Here is a 16,385-nt window from a genome sequence, read left to right as displayed (position 1 = left end):
GCATATTTTAGAGTGGCCTTTTATTGTCTCCAGCACAAGGTGCACCTATGTAATGATCATGCGGTTTAATCAGCTCCTTGATATGCCACACCTGTCAGGTGGATAGATTATCTTGGCAAAGGAGAAATGTTCACTAAAATGGATGTAAACAAATTTGTGCACAAAATTTTATATTTTTGTTCAGTATAGCTAAAAGCTAGCTAGTTGGAGTCTGTGTACTTCTGTTTGTACCACCGCACAGTAAAGCAACGAGTTGAAAATATTGAACGGATACGGTACACAGAACGCACCGCAGCCTAGTGCAGCACCCCCAACGTACTGTTGCGGACTGCTCCATTGACAATGAATGACTTCTGACGGAACGCAAAGAGTTTGATGCTTCTGGTGGACATGTGGCAATAGACCTATTTGTATGAGGTATGCTAAACGTATGGATAGCACACAAGCTGTTAACCTCAAAGTATAAACTGTTGGGAATAAGGTTGTTTAGTGTCTGTCCTATATCTAGGAGATAAGAAAGCTCAGGAAATAGTTTTTTTTTTTTTAACACATATTTAACCTCTTATTTTTGTTGGCTCATAACTGCCTCCATACTACCATTCATTTGTATAAGTTACCTTTAGACTAGTCCCATGACATGGTCTGACAAACACTGCTGTACCAGTGTAACATATCTTTAGCTTAAATTGACCGATTGTGATTTTTTTTATGTTACTCAGATTGACGCACCGGTTTTAACTGCATTACATCAAATGTAGTGTGCCAATTGTTTTTTATTTCGTGATGTAGGGAACATAACCCAGCATGAAGTTAATTTTAAATGGTTTAAAATTGGACTAGTGTTTGAAAAATCTTTAGCAATAGGAGGGAGCTGCCTAAATATAACTGAACAATGATCTTTGTATAATTAACTCATTAATAAGTAGGCATTCGTTAGCGGGCAGGGTCTGTCTGGACTAAGGCAGACACTTTATTTGTGGGCTATTATTGAATTGAATTTATTTTGTGTAACAGACATATACAACAAAATGTACAATGTGGACCCAGAGGATATCACTTGAAAGTATTCATTAAAATGCTTGTTTCCAAAGTGGTCCTCGATGGTAAAAAGAGTAACACATAACCTACCAGTCAAAAGTTTTAGAACACTTACTCATTCAAGGGTTTTTCTTTATTTTTTACTATTTTCTACATTGAAGAATAATAGTGAAGACATCCGAACTATGAAATTACACACATGAAATCATGTAGTAAGCAAAAAAAAAAAAGTGTTTAAAAAATGAAAATATATTTTATATTTGAGATTCTTCAACTAGCCACCCTTTGCCTTGATGACCGCTTTGCACGCTCTTGACATTCTCTCAACCAGAAAAACAAATGATAGTCCCAATAAGCGCAAACCAGATGGGATGGCGTATCGCTGCAGTTATTTCATAGTTTTGATGTCTTCACTATTATTATAGAATGTAGAAAATAGTAAAAAATAAAGAAAAACCCTTGAATGAGTAGGTGTTCTAAAACTTTTGACCGGTAGTGTGTAATGATTAAAGACAAGACAAAATGACAAACAAACATAAATACATTCATTAAACTTTACATGCAACTTTTATCTGAACATGTGAAAATCATGTAGACTATCCTTTGTGTGATGATTTACATAGGCTAATTTGTGTAGTGATTTTAGAAGGTGTAGCCTACTACAGTCTTGTTCAATTCTATAGGTCTAGGCTGAGAGTGAACAATAGACCTATATTGTGAGTGAAAACCCAGCCATCGAAAATGTTTGATCAAATAGGTAACAAATTAATTTCAATGTGAATGATTGATGTATGTCTCTTGAATGTGTCGCAATCTGAGAGCGAGAACGCGCATTCTGCCTCTGTTACTAGTGAGTTGGAAAGGAGTAGGGGCGCGTATCCAAAGCGCGCTCACACCTGAATTATTGGGGCCACATGCATCGGCAAAAGACGAGAACGCGCGCCCTGTGTCTTCCCTGCTTCCCTCTCCGATACTGTCGTTTCCTGCATTCTAGTTGATTGGCAAGAGGGTCAGGGACGACCACTGAGTAGCGAAATACTGGGATAAGATGGAGGTTTGCGAGAGACTTTTGTGCCTGGCCGTGGTGTCCAGCGTTCTCTGCGTTGGCTCGGTTCTGGGGAAATACGTGAGAGGTATCGTCAACACCAAGGAGGTAAGGTGTTTGATACCTAATGTATCACTTGTGACAATGACACCATTATTAGACTCGTCAGCGCCTTCTCATGTAGCCTAAAGCCTTCCGTGTTTATATTCTATTGCGAGTGTGACGCGCTCCGAAATTGCCTGATCATATTTATTCCAAACCAAGCAATTTCTCCAAGATGTTACAGGCTGTCCATACTGCCTTGTATTTGTGCGCATCTCTATGCGTGTCAGAGCAAGCGTATTTATATTTCTATCTTCATCGTTCTGGCTTTGTGGCTCTCACCGAACGGTAGAAGCAAACTGTGCATGTTTACGAGAATGTGACTTGCAAATCCATCTAGCATTTGTTTTTCTTTGTGATAGCGCCAAGTGTACACTGTAACCAAAATAACTCACATCCATCATTCGCATATAATAACGGTAACCCCGCCGTTACAGGTGTGCGTCAATTGTCGCTCACGTCGCATATAGTTTATTATTTGTCCTGCTCATCTCACATCAGCCATGCTCCAACACTTAACACTAGCCTATTAATATAAAACTTAGTCTTCTGATATCAATCTATTATCAATATCAACGATACTATTATCTGATTTAATCTGTTTCCGCGTTTAGATGTTGTGCTCATATTGTTCCCATGTGCACCAGACAGATGTGCGCCAGCCGCGACTATCCCTATCCCGTGCACTGAGCTCTCTCATAACTCTTCACATCTCAGCTCTTTTAGGGTCCCACTTCTGCATAACATTTTGATGATCAGGTGTGATATTTAACCCATGACATTCATGCCTCATAAAGTAGGCTAACACCTGTCCTACACAATATAATTAATTCCCTCTTCTGAACATATGATATCATGATCAGGTTGATCAGGTTCAGTGATGGTGGGAGAATTATAGGTATGATCAGGTTCAGTGATGGTGGGAGGATTATAGGTATGATCAGGTTCAGTGATGGTGGGAGGATTATAGGTGTGATCAGGTTCAGTGATGGTGGGAGAATTATAGGTATGATCAGGTTCAGTGATGGTGGGGAGGATTATAGGTATGATCAGGTTCAGTGATGGTGGGAGGATTATAGGTATGATCAGGTTCAGTGATGGTGGGGAGGATTATAGGTATGTTCAGGTTCAGTGATGGTGGGGAGAATTATAGGTATGATCAGGTTCAGTGATGGTGGGGAGGATTATAGGTATGATCAGGTTCAGTGATGGTGGGAGGATTATAGGTATGATCAGGTTCAGTGATGGTGGGGAGGATTATAGGTATGATCAGGTTCAGTGATGGTGGGGAGGATTATAGGTATGATCAGGTTCAGTGATGGTGGTGAGGATTATAGGTATGATCAGGTTCAGTGATGGTGGGGAGGATTATAGGTATGATCAGGTTCAGTGATGGTGGGGAGGATTATAGGTATGATCAGGTTCAGTGATGGTGGGGAGAATTATAGGTATGATCAGGTTCAGTGATGGTGGGAGGATTATAGGTATGATCAGGTTCAGTGATGGTGGGGAGGATTATAGGTATGATCAGGTTCAGTAATGGTGGGGAGGATTATAGGTATGATCAGGTTCAGTGATGGTGGGGAGGATTATAGGTATGATCAGGTTCAGTGATGGTGGGAGGATTATAGGTATGATCAGGTTCAGTGATGGTGGGGAGGATTATAGGTATGTTCAGGTTCAGTGATGGTGGGGAGAATTATAGGTATGATCAGGTTCAGTGATGGTGGGGAGGATTATAGGTATGATCAGGTTCAGTGATGGTGGGAGGATTATAGGTATGATCAGGTTCAGTGATGGTGGGGAGGATTATAGGTATGATCAGGTTCAGTGATGGTGGGGAGGATTATAGGTATGATCAGGTTCAGTGATGGTGTGAGGATTATAGGTATGATCAGGTTCAGTGATGGTGGGGAGGATTATAGGTATGATCAGGTTCAGTGATGGTGGGGAGGATTATAGGTATGATCAGGTTCAGTGATGGTGGGGAGAATTATAGGTATGATCAGGTTCAGTGATGGTGGGAGGATTATAGGTATGATCAGGTTCAGTGATGGTGGGGAGGATTATAGGTATGATCAGGTTCAGTGATGGTGGGAGGATTATAGGTATGATCAGGTTCAGTGATGGTGGGGAGGATTATAGGTATGTTCAGGTTCAGTGATGGTGGGGAGAATTATAGGTATGATCAGGTTCAGTGATGGTGGGGAGGATTATAGGTATGATCAGGTTCAGTGATGGTGGGAGGATTATAGGTATGATCAGGTTCAGTGATGGTGGGGAGGATTATAGGTATGATCAGGTTCAGTGATGGTGGGAGGATTATAGGTATGATCAGGTTCAGTGATGGTGGGGAGGATTATAGGTATGATCAGGTTCAGTGATGGTGGGGAGGATTATAGGTATGATCAGGTTCAGTGATGGTGGTGAGGATTATAGGTATGATCAGGTTCAGTGATGGTGGGGAGGATTATAGGTATGATCAGGTTCAGTGATGGTGGGGAGGATTATAGGTATGATCAGGTTCAGTGATGGTGGGGAGAATTATAGGTATGATCAGGTTCAGTGATGGTGGGAGGATTATAGGTATGATCAGGTTCAGTGATGGTGGGGAGGATTATAGGTATGATCAGGTTCAGTAATGGTGGGGAGGATTATAGGTATGATCAGGTTCAGTGATGGTGGGGAGGATTATAGGTATGATCAGGTTCAGTGATGGTGGGAGGATTATAGGTATGATCAGGTTCAGTGATGGTGGGGAGGATTATAGGTATGTTCAGGTTCAGTGATGGTGGGGAGAATTATAGGTATGATCAGGTTCAGTGATGGTGGGGAGGATTATAGGTATGATCAGGTTCAGTGATGGTGGGAGGATTATAGGTATGATCAGGTTCAGTGATGGTGGGGAGGATTATAGGTATGATCAGGTTCAGTGATGGTGGGGAGGATTATAGGTATGATCAGGTTCAGTGATGGTGTGAGGATTATAGGTATGATCAGGTTCAGTGATGGTGGGGAGGATTATAGGTATGATCAGGTTCAGTGATGGTGGGGAGGATTATAGGTATGATCAGGTTCAGTGATGGTGGGGAGAATTATAGGTATGATCAGGTTCAGTGATGGTGGGAGGATTATAGGTATGATCAGGTTCAGTGATGGTGGGGAGGATTATAGGTATGATCAGGTTCAGTGATGGTGGGAGGATTATAGGTATGATCAGGTTCAGTGATGGTGGGGAGGATTATAGGTATGTTCAGGTTCAGTGATGGTGGGGAGAATTATAGGTATGATCAGGTTCAGTGATGGTGGGGAGGATTATAGGTATGATCAGGTTCAGTGATGGTGGGAGGATTATAGGTATGATCAGGTTCAGTGATGGTGGGGAGGATTATAGGTATGATCAGGTTCAGTGATGGTGGGGAGGATTATAGGTATGATCAGGTTCAGTGATGGTGTGAGGATTATAGGTATGATCAGGTTCAGTGATGGTGGGGAGGATTATAGGTATGATCAGGTTCAGTGATGGTGGGGAGGATTATAGGTATGATCAGGTTCAGTGATGGTGGGGAGAATTATAGGTATGATCAGGTTCAGTGATGGTGGGAGGATTATAGGTATGATCAGGTTCAGTGATGGTGGGGAGGATTATAGGTATGATCAGGTTCAGTAATGGTGGGGAGGATTATAGGTATGATCAGGTTCAGTGATGGTGGGGAGGATTATAGGTATGATCAGGTTCAGTGATGGTGGGGAGGATTATAGGTATGATCAGGTTCAGTGATGGTGGGGAGGATTATAGGTATGATCAGGTTCAGTGATGGTGGGAGGATTATAGGTATGATCAGGTTCAGTGATGGTGGGGGGGATTATAGGTATGATCAGGTTCAGTGATGGTGGGAGGATTATAGGTATGATCATGTTCAGTGATGGTGGGGAGGATTATAGGTATGATCAGGTTCAGTGATGGTGGGGAGGATTATAGGTATGATCAGGTTCAGTGATGGTGGGGAGGATTATAGGTATGATCAGGTTCAGTGATGGTGGGGAGGATTATAGGTATGATCAGGTTCAGTGATGGTGGGGAGGATTATAGGTATGATCAGGTTCAGTGATGGTGGGGAGGATTATAGGTATGATCAGGTTCAGTGATGGTGGGAGGATTATAGGTATGATCAGGTTCAGTGATGGTGGGAGGATTATAGGTATGATCAGGTTCAGTGATGGTGGGGGGGATTATAGGTATGATCAGGTTCAGTGATGGTGGGAGCATTATAGGTATGATCATGTTCAGTGATGGTGGGGAGGATTATAGGTATGATCAGGTTCAGTGATGGTGGGAGGATTATAGGTATGATCATGTTCAGTGATGGTGGGGAGGATTATAGGTATGATCAGGTTCAGTGATGGTGGGGGGGATTATAGGTATGATCAGGTTCAGTGATGGTGGGGAGGATTATAGGTATGATCAGGTTCAGTGATGGTGGGAGGATTATAGGTATGATCAGGTTCAGTGATGGTGGGGAGGATTATAGGTATGATCAGGTTCAGTGATGGTGGGGAGGATTATAGGTATGATCAGGTTCAGTGATGGTGGGGAGGATTATAGGTATGATCAGGTTCAGTGATGGTGGGGAGAATTATAGGTTAGGTTAGGTTTTTGTGAGTTTATTTATGTTTGTGTGTGATTGTGATTTCATATGGCTGTGAGTATATTTAGGCAAGTGAGTGTGTTTGTGCTGCATCGTTGTGTAACCTTACCAATGAATCATTGAGAGGTCCAGGGGTGACTGGACTATAGCTGATTGGTAATTAATTGTTAATGAGGCTTAGCAAGCAAACCGGGTTCTGGAGAGAGGGGGAGAGACAGAGGGAAAGAGGAAAGGAGGGACAGCGAGAGCGGGTAGAGACGGAGAGGACAGGACAGGGAGAGAGAGGGAAAGAGGAAGGGAGAGCGAGAGATTGAGGAAAGAAGGGACAGACAGAGTGGCAAGAGAGGGAGAGAGAGGGAGTAGTAGTGACCGCTATAGTGACCGGATACTGCATCGAGGCCTAGCACTTGATTAATGGGCTGTCTAACGCACACACACCTTCTGACACCCTCTTTCACTCACTCACACACACACTCTCTCTCTCTCTCTCTCTCTCTCTCTCTCTCTCTCTCTCTCTCTCTCTCTCTCTCTCTCTCTCTCTCTCTCTCTCTCTCTCTCTCTCTCTCTCTCTCTCTCTCTCTCTCTCTCTCTCTCTCTCTCTCTCTCTCTCTCTCTCACACATACACACACTGACTCAATGTCTCTGCATCACAATGCAGTGGCCGTGGGGTAATGAGAGGACTAAGGGGGATTAAAGTTGACACCCCATCCATTGTTCCACTGCTCCTGTTTCCCTACTACTCTCCACTGAGACCGACTGGGCCTAGGGCAGGACTACAGGTGCCCTCTGAGCTAGGTTTACACTGAGCTGCATGGCCTGGGGCTAGATTGGACTGGCCTGCTCAGAAACACTGCTGTTAGACTAGGTTCTATTTCCTTACTGTTCCTTAAGCGCATGCTCCGCCCACCTGAGGATCTTTTTTCAGCCATATATTTCCTGTTTGAGGAGTGCAAAATCCACTTGTCACTTAAATCTTGCTGCAGTGATTGCTTTAATTTGAATCCTGCAACTCGCTCGTTAACTTGACTCGTTAACGTTATGACCGAGGAAATGACGCCTCTAGCACTGAGATGCAGTGCCTTAGACCGCTGCTCCACTCGGGAGCCGAAGTGACAATAGTGGTAGGTGGATCGTTTGTCCAGATCTGTAATAGGCTATAGCAGTGGTCACCAGTGATCAATTTGAGTCAAAATGCAAGCCGAGATCTACCGTTCAAATTGTTTTTTTTACGCTACTTAAAAAATGTAAGCCTATGCAACATTAACCTATTAGAACAATAGTGTAGTAATGAGATTTGAGCAGTAGGCTATAGGCCCAAAACAGTATTACCGCATATTGGCTTTGCTTGAATTGCCTTGCCAATGCATTGTTGTTCTTCTCAGGCTGTTTTTGAAAATTATATTTCAACATTTGAGGAAGGCTCGCTATATGATCACATCGGTAATAAAATCAGTTGTTGTATTACTTGTGAGGCACAGCTGAGTGAGAATATGTAACCGGCTCTGTACCAGTACTTTTCTGCATTGTGTTCTGGTGAGGTGTAGGTGGAAGACAAAGCTCTGGACACAATTCTGCCAATTGTCTCTCTTTTAATGACTGCATGGAATGGATACAAATACAAGGCGAAAGTTAATGCTGCAGTCTGGACTCCCATACAAGTATATTTGCCTCTCCTCATCATGGCTGAGCAAACTCAGGAGTAAAAGCATCAACAAAAAAATACATTGTACAAAATGTACATGTTCATATTTTCAAAAGACTCAGATTTCGTTTTATAAATGTTGTACACCAATAATCTGCTAATAAGTGCTAAATATTTCTTAGAGTGTACTATTGTACCATTATACCTGAGGCATACTAATGAAGCAACAACGCCATTTTTTACATGACCGGACAGGTAACAAAATGAACGACAGCTAACTAGGCACATTAAACATGAAATACAAAATCGTCACATTTCACAACATACCTGCATGGAATGGATACAAATACAAGCAAAGGTTAATGCTGCCGTCTGGACTCCCATACAAGTATATTTGCCTGGTAAAAGACAAAAGACATTGCAGAATGCCCGTGAGAAAATCATCAGAAAACTCAAGATGTCTGCACCTGAAAGAGATCCTCTCCCGCAACACAGCTAACAGTAGCTGGGCTAGCCTTGCGAAGTTGCACTCAAACATGATTTCCATTCCCATTAATATATATTAATATAAACAGTAATGCAACACTAAATCAGTGACGATATAACTTTTGCTTGTCTTTTCTTGTGCATTTGTGAACATTTGCGAACATGTGCATTCAAAAGACCGGAGCATACATAACACATACCCCTCCTCATCACGCTCTGAGCAAATTGAGGAGTAAAAAACATGGCTCCCGTTGATGGCATCACATAATTAACACAATTTAGAAAAGAAATACAATAAAATAATTCACTCTTGAAAGTAGTGTAATACATTTCAAAATAACCTTAAAATAATAAATTCAAATAAATGAGGGATTTTCAGTGAAATACATAAATTATATTTTACACCTGTTACATATACATTTTAATAATGTGCTTTTTTTTACTGGGCTGATGGAGCCTGCATCTATCTGATGGTCAGTCTCAGCAGAGGGTGAGGGCAGCAGACTGAGGATCTGCCTTTCAACGTCTCTCCGTTCTCCCTTTCCTCAGCTGACACGGACCCAAAAGGGACACACGTCTTCCAGCTGATGGCGAAACGCGAGTTGCACTGCATTATTTCTGCCTCATGCACAAATGTATTTTGTTACTCCTATGACCAAAGAAAGAAGACCCAAGCCACTAATAATTACAACACAAGCCTATCGATACATTTTCCTTCTCATTCATTGCAGCTGCAGTGCTGGTTGTAGTGTGAGTGGAAGTAGGGAAAACACACATTTTAAGGCTTATAAAAGTGTTGAATAGAAAGTGTTGACAGGGCTGAGTAAAAACTTGAACATGAACTCACTCATCAAAACAGCAGCTCTTTGCTGTATTCATTGACAGTCTCTCTCTGGTCATGGTTTTAAAGTTTATAAATCACACATGATCAACTTTGCTGTAGCTTTCTTTTACGCCTGCTACGTTACTGCAGACACAGTCATCTGAGCCATCCCATTGGCCAATTGTAGGCCTACAGTGCACTTGATTTGCTTCCCCCGGGCCCGCCGGGAAGGCAGACTTTGTACCTTCAGACATATAAAATGGTAAAAAATGTGAACACGTCGCCTACCCGGTGAGCAGGGCAGCTGAATCGGGTGCAACTACCGCCAACAGAGCGAGACCAATTCAAAAAATAGGAACGCAAGGCTTATCGTTGGGTTTTTTACATAAATGTTTGGTGATCGACTAGGAATGCCTTGGAAATGGACCAGATTTTAATTGATTGGACATTTGAGAAATCCATATGCATTGGGTGCTTAACCCATGAGGGCATCACCCACGCAACCAGCGGCCTCAATAAACAAGGGATATTGGCCAAATTAGCCACATTTACGTGTCCTTCAAAACAGCCTATAATTAATTACTAAATGTTTTTTCCTTGTGTGTAGATGTGTAGCATTACAAAGCTTTATAGCCTATTGTTTTATTGGTTTTTACTTTCCTAAAATAATAATTGTCCACCTCACGGTTCAGATGCATCAGGTCAAAATGCATCAGGTCTTTGCATGCTTAGGCCTATAGGCTTAGGCGTTCACCATACAATATTAATATTAACAAATGTATATAAAGAAAGAGAAGCTTAGGCCTAGCCCCAGAGAGAGAGAGAGAGCGATATGCCGGCGGCATGCTATTTGGTATTTGGCATATTATTAGGATCCTGTTGCAAAAGCAGCAGCTATTCTTCCTGGGGTCCAAACAAAACATGAAACAAGATACCAGAATGCAATTAATTATCCTTGTCAGATGGGCTAGCCTACTGCGTCTGCTATAGAGGCGTACAGAGGGAGGCTACTTCGTTAGTTTTTTATCCTAATATTTTTTTAATAAAGATAATCATTATATTATAAGAATATACACCCTTTTAAAGATAAACTTGTTGTTAATCCCACCACAGTGTCCGATTTCAAAAAGGCTTTACGAAGAAAGCACACCAAAAGATTAGGTTAGGTCAGTACCTAGTCACAGAAAAACACAACCATTTTTCCAGCCAAAGAGAGGAGTCACAAAAAGCAGAAATAGAGATAAAATGAATCACTAACCTTTGATGATCTTCATCAGATGACACTCATATGACTTCATGTTACACAATACATGTATGTTTTGTTCGATAAAGTTCATATTTATATCCAAAATTCTTAGTTTACATTGGCGCGTTATGTTCAGTAATGTTTTGCCTCCAAAACATCCGGTGATTTTGCAGAGAACCACATCAATTTACAGAAATACTCATAATAAACATTGATAAAAGATACAGTATTATACATGGAACTTTAGATAAACTTCACCTTAATGCAACCGCTGTGTCAGATTTCAAAAAAACTTTACGGAAAAAGCACACCATGCTATGATCTGAGTACAGCGCTCAGAGCCCAAACAAGCCATACAGATATCCGCCATGTTGTGGAGTCAACAGAAGTCAGAAATAGTATTATAAATATTCACTTGAATGCACTCCCAGGAATCCCAGTTCCACAATAAATGTTTGTTTTGTTCGATAAAGTCCATCATTTATGTCCAAATACCTCCTTTTTGTTCGCGCGTTTAGTTCCAAAATCCAAATTGATGATGTGCAGGCCAGACGAAAAGTCAAACAGTTCCATTACAGTTCGTAGAAACATGTCAAACAATGTATAGAATCAATCTTTAGGATGTTTTTAACATAAATCTTCAATAATGTTTCAACCGGAGAATTCCTTTGTCTGTAGAAATGCGATGGAACGCAGCTAACTAACCCGTGGCACTCTGCCAGACCCATGACTCAATCAGCTCTCATTCCCTCACCATTCACAGTAGAAGCATCAAACAAGGTTCTAAAGACTTTTGACATCTAGTGGAAGCCTTAGGAAGTGCAATATGACCCCATAGACACTGTATATTGGATAGGCAAACCTACAAACCTCAGATTTCCTACTTCCTGGTTGGATTTTTTCTCAGGTTTTTGCCTGCCAAATCAGTTCTGTTATACTCACAGACTTCAGAGTGTTTTCTATCCAAATCTACTAATAATATGCATATCTTAGCTTCTGGGACTGAGTAGCAGGCAGTTTACTCTGGGCACCTTATTCATCCAAGCTACTCAATACTGCCCCCAGCCATAAGAAGTTTTAACAAAACACTTACGAACTGGTTTGAACCTTCATGGCTTTCAATACATTTTATTGGCCAAAAGCCGGCAATTACCAGCTAACCGATACATATATTCCAGGCAGGCCCAGTGATTCATGAAAGCTTAACGCTTTCTCTGCCTCCTCTCCAAACCGAGTCACTATTCCTCGCTCACCTAGAACCTAACGCTTCATTACAGACGTTGAATTGACGTGGGTACTGTGTGTATGTGTGTGTGTGTTTATATATATATATATATATATATATATATATATATATATATATATATATATATATATATATATATATATATATATAAATTACTGACAAATAAAATCAATCAATCAATCCAATCAAGAGACATCTGTTGCAAAACACAAAAAAGTTTGATTGTCAAGCCAAACCTTCGATCCTGGGTAAGCCTACAAGGTAAGGAGGGATGCATTTTCTGTTTGTCGAGATTGACATAATCTACAGTTGAAGTCGGAAGTTTACATACACTTAGGTTGGAATCATTAAAACTCGTTTTTCAACCACTCCACAAATTCTTGTTAACAAACTATAGTTTTGTCAAGTCGGTTAGGACAACTACTTTGTGCACGACACAAGTCATTTTTCCAACAAATGTTTACAGACAGATTATTTCACTTATAATTCACTGTATCACAATTCCAGTGGGTCAGAAGTTGACATACACTAAGGTGACTGCCTTTAAACAGCTTGGAAAATTCCAGAAAATGATGTCATGGCTTTAGAAGCTTATTTGAGTTAATTGGAGGTGTACCTGTGGATAATTGACATTATTTGAGTTAATTGGAGGTGTACCTGTGGATGTATTTCAAGGCCTACCTTCAAACTCAGTGCCTCTTTGCTTGACATCATGGGAAAATCAAAAGAAATCAGCCAAGACCTCAGAAAAAATATTGTAGACCTCCACAAGTCTGGTTTATCCTTGGGAGCCATTTCCAAATGCCTGAAGGTACCACGTTCATCTGTACAAGCAATAGTACGCAAGTATAAACACCATGGGACCACTTAGCCATCATACCGCTCAGGAAGGAGACGCCTTCTGTCTCCTAGAGATGAACGTGCTTTGGTGCGAAAAGTGCAAATCAGTCCCAGAATAACAGCAAAGGACCTTGTGAATATGCTGGAGGAAACAGGTACAAAAATATCTATATCCACAGTACAACGAGTCCTATATTGACATAACCTGAAAGGCCGTTCAGCAAGGAAGAAGCCACTGCTCCCAAACCACCATAAAAAAGCCAGACTACGGTTTGCAACTGCACATGGGGACAAAGATCGTACTTTTTGGAGAAATGTCCTCTGGTCTGATGAAACAAAAATAGAACTGTTTGGCCGTAATGACCATTGTTATGTTTGGAGGAAAAAGGGGAAGGCTTGCAAGCCAAAGAACACCATCCCAATCATGAAGCACGGGGGTGGCAGCATCATGTTGTGGGGGTGCTTTGCTGCAGGAGGGACTGATGCACTTCACAAAATAGATGGCATCATGAGGAAGGGAAATTAAGTGGATATATTGAAGCAACATCTCAAGGCATCAGTCAGGAAGTTAAAGCTTGGTCGCAGATGGGTCTTCCAAATGGACAATGACCCCAAGCATACTTCCAAAGTTGTCCTTAAGCCATTTTGCCACAACAAAGTCAAGGTATTGGAGTGGCCATCACAAAGCCCTGACCTCAACCCTAGTGAAAATTTGTGGGCAGAACTGAAAAAGTGTGTGCTAGCAAGGAGGCCTACAAACCTGACTCAGTTACACCAGCTTTGTCAGGAGGAATGGGCCAAAATTCACCCAACTTGTTGTGAGAAGCTTGTGGAAGGCTACCCAAAACGTTTGACCCAAGTTAAACAATTTAAAGGCAATGCTACCAAATACTAATTGAGTGTATGTACACTTCTGACCCACTGGGAATATGATGAAAGAAATACAAGCTGAAATAAATCATTCTCTCTACTATTATTATGACTTTTCACATTCTTAAAATAAAGTGGTGATCCTAAGACAGGGATTTTTACTAGGATTAAATGTCAGGAATTGTGAAAAACTGAGTTTAAATGTATTTGGCTAAGGTGTATGTAAACTTCTGACTTCAACTGTATGTATTGTGGTATTGAAAACGCAAACCATGATATTGAAGTGCCCAACGTCGGTATACTTTATTTATTGGTTGTGTGGTGCATTGGCACAGAAACCTGTTGGTGGAAAATTAATTGCATATATTTTATAGTATTGTAAATATGGCATTCAAATTTAGAAAATCAGATTTCCCCCCTAGCTGATCATTGTCTGCAGCCAGCTCTGATCGTAGTGTAATGAAACAGCCAGGGAGAGTGAGCTCGTCTGTGGTGGTCAGCGAACCCTCAACCTTCTGGCCCATAGCCCTGCCTGGCTTCGACTGTGCCACAAAGAATGCTGAAGTGGCAAAGTCGTTATCCACGTTTATAAACACAGGGTCGTTACAGTTATTGTTATTTGTGGGCGTAAACATTATTTAGAGTAAATGTTTTTTGGGGGATGCAATTTATTTTACAGTACAAGGAAGGGGCATGAAAATATTTGTATCATTGGGGAGGGGGGTACATTTATTTTTACACCATGTGTTGGACTTTTGAATCTGAGGATATCCTGCTATTAGCATTGTTTTTTAGTTAAGCAACGTGACAACAACAGTAATCATGAGGCTGTCTAGACAGCACAGGTAACTGCAGGTAGGGTAGACAGGACAGTTAGGGTGGACAGAGCAGGTGACTGCAGGTAGGGTAGACAGAGCAGGTGGCTGCAGGTAGGGTAGACAGAGCAGGTGACTGCAGGTAGAGTAGACAGAGCAGGTGGCTGCAGGTAGGGTAGACAGAGCAGGTGACTGCAGGTAGAGTAGACCGAGCAGGTGATTGCAGGTAGAGTAGACAGAGCAGGTGACTGCAGGTAGGGTGGACAGAGCAGGTGACTGCAGGTAGGGTGGACAGAGCAGGTGACTGCAGGTAGGGTGGACAGAGCAGGTGACTGCAGGTAGTGTAGACAGAGAAGGTGACTGCAGGTAGTGTAGACAGAGCAAGTTTTTGATGGTTGCAGCCCTGTTACTCTCCTTATGTTCATTTATTCATAGATGCAAATATACATGGTGTATTTATGCAAATATGTCACGTATAATTGTCTTCATTTGAACACAAAATATATATAAAAAATACCTGATAGAGTAAGAAAATGTCTATATGAGTGCATTCTTAGAAAAACAATAATAAATTGAATAGCTGAATTCCCACCAAAATGCCAGAACTCATTCATGATGTGCTAAAGTTCAATATCTGATGGATTATAAAGATTTAAAAAGTTTGGAGTATCTTCATCCATTGTTCAACTGTTGCATTTAAGGGGAATATCATTTTTTGGGACCTTTTTAACAATTTTGATGACCATTTCTACCTTATTGGGTAAGAACGGGGTAAGACAGAACTCAGAAACACTGTTGTTAGACTCTATTTCCTTACTGGGTATGACCAGGGTAAAACAGGACTGCATGGCCCGGAAGTGCTCAGCAACTGAAAACATCAGGCCCCAAACAGCCCAGCCAGATCGAAGAAGAAGTCATAGATACAGAAAGACAGCTAGAGCGAGAGAGATGGTCAATACAAATGGAAAGACGTTAAGGGAGGGTCTAAAATTAGATTAATTTGTCCGTGCAACACAGAAACACAGATTCATTTACGGGGTTGTGTGTGTGTGTGTGTGTGTGTGTGTGTGTGTGTGTGTGTGTGTGTGTGTGTGTGTGTGTGTGTGTGTGTGTGTGTGTGTGTGTGTGTGTGTGTGTGTGTGTGTGTGTGTGTGTGTGTGTGTGTGTGAAAGAGAGAAGGAAGTAGAAAGGAGTGTGTGTATTTCTGAGTGAGTGCGGTGACTTTCATGGTTTCTATGGCAGCTGCAAACTCAGGCAGCATGTGGCAGTTGCTATGACAATAATGGGGGAATGGAGGTTTGGTGTGTGTGTCTGAGCCTAACAAGGGGGTCTTTCACAGTCCTTGGGCAGTCATATGATATACCCCAGGCCTCCAGCCCCACCACCTCTCCTCTTTTGTGACTGCTCCGTAGTCATGGATACACCTTTAGCCTAGGACAATACAATCTAGGACAATAAAATACATTGAAGTGCAGTATGTAGTACTGTATGCTTCAGCAGGTCTGGAAGTTAGACCTCTTGATATACAGTACCAGTCAAAAGTTTGGACACACCAACTCATTCAAGGGTTGTTCTTTATTTT

The sequence above is a fragment of the Salvelinus namaycush genome, chromosome 5, assembly GCF_016432855.1.
Source record: "Salvelinus namaycush isolate Seneca chromosome 5, SaNama_1.0, whole genome shotgun sequence".
Taxonomy (NCBI): Eukaryota; Metazoa; Chordata; class Actinopteri; order Salmoniformes; family Salmonidae; genus Salvelinus; species Salvelinus namaycush.
Note: the sequence above shows the minus strand (reverse complement) of the source record.